At 62.9% G+C, this 1,826-nt stretch overlaps 1 protein-coding gene across 1 annotated transcript in view; it reads right to left on the reverse strand.

The window, feature by feature from the left end:
* LOC144602887 (complement C4-B-like) overlaps window positions 1-1,826 on the reverse strand; it is a 45,862-nt gene that overhangs the window by 28,132 nt on the left and 15,904 nt on the right. The window lies entirely within an intron of this gene.

The raw sequence follows: 1,826 nt of genomic DNA on the forward strand, positions 1-1,826 counted from the left end.
ACACCCGACCCCAACATAGACATCCATCACAGTAACTCCAAACACCCCCTCACTGTGATGGAGGGCAACAAAACTTCCACTCTCTTCCCCCACGCCCACGCCCACGGACAGGCAGCTCGACCCCTACAGAGGCGACCATCACACGCTGCCCCCTAAAGTGGATGGAAGGCCCCGCAGCCGAGCCGCACCGGGCACTGAAACGTCCCGCGGCCGAGCCGCCCTGGCGATGTTAAGTCCAACGGCCAAGCCGCGCCGGGCGATGGAAGGCCCCGCGGCATAGCCGCGCCGGGCACTGCCAAGTTCCGCGGCCGAGCCGCGCTGGGCGATGTTAAGTCCAGCGGCCGAGATGCGCCGGGCAATGAAAGGCCCCGCGGGCGATGGAAGGCCCCGCGGCTGAAACCGCACCGAGCGCTGAACCGTCCCGCGGCCGAGCCGCACCGTTATGCTTGCGGTTGTCATGTTCATTAGTTCATATGTAACGGCACGGTGGCGCAGCGGTAGAGTTGCCGCCTCACAGCGAATGCAGCGCCCGAGACCCGGGTCCATCCCGACTACGGGCACTGTCTGTACGGAGTTTGTACGTTCTCCCCGTGACCTGTCTGGGTTTTCCCCGAGATCTTCGGTTTCCTCGGCCCATCCCCCCCCCCCCCCCCCCTCCGGGCGGCCTGGGCGGAACGTTCCGGAACCGTTGGACTCCTCTCGGAGGCCGTAACCTCCGTCAGTTCGGCAAGACGGATAATCTGGCAAGGCTCTGGAATCAAGGCAGTGCCGGAAAATCGGTGGTGGAGCTGTGTGGCTGATTCAACCAGGAAACCTCCCCACCTTCCACCCCACTAAAGTCGCCAACTGTCCCGTATTTGCCGGGACATCCCGTAGTTTGGGCAAAATTGGTTTGTCCCGTCTGGGACCGCCCTTGTCCTGTATTAGGCCCACTGTAGGCCTGGACACTGTAGGCCCGAACACTGTAGGCCCGGACACTGTAGGCCCGGACGCTGTAGGCCCGGACGCTATAGGCCCGGACGCTGTAGGCTCGGACGCTGTAGGCCCGGACACTGTAGGCCCGGACACTGTAGGCCTGGACACTGTAGGCCCGGACACTGTAGGCCCGGACGTTGTAGGCCCCGACATTGTAGGCCCGGACGCTGTAGGCCCGGACGCTGCAGGCCCGGACGCTGTAGGCCCGGACGCTGTAGGCCCGGACGCTGTAGGCCCGGACGCTGTAGGCCCGGACACTGTAGGCCTGGACCACTGTAGGCCCGAACACTGTAGGCCCGGACACTGTAGGCCCCGACACTGTAGGCCCGGACGCTGTAGGCCCGGACGCTGTAGGCCCGGACGATGTAGGCCCGGACACTGTAGGCCCCGTCACTGTAGGCCCGGACGCTGTAGGCCCGGACGCTGTAGGCCCGGACGCTATAGGCCCGGACGCTGTAGGCCTGGACGCTGTAGGCCCGGACACTGTAGGCCCCGACACTGTAGGCCCGGACACTGTAGGCCCGAACACTGTAGGCCCCATCACTGTAGGCACGAACACTGTAGGCCCCGATGCGGACACTGTAGGCCCGGACACTGTAGGCCCGGACACTGTAGGCCCGGACACTCTAGGCCCGGACACTCTAGGCCCGGACACTGTATGTATTGTATGTGTTATTGTATTGTATGTATTCTTATTGGTCTTATTGTTGAACTGCGGGTAATTTTTCATTTCGCTGCACATTTATGTGTATGTGACAAATAAATTGAGTATTGACGATTGACTATTGACACTGTAGGGCCGGACGCTGTAGGCCCGGACGCTGTAGGCCCGGACGCTGTAGGGCCCGGAC

This window comes from Rhinoraja longicauda, chromosome 19, assembly GCF_053455715.1.
Source record: "Rhinoraja longicauda isolate Sanriku21f chromosome 19, sRhiLon1.1, whole genome shotgun sequence".
NCBI classification, from domain to species: Eukaryota; Metazoa; Chordata; class Chondrichthyes; order Rajiformes; family Arhynchobatidae; genus Rhinoraja; species Rhinoraja longicauda.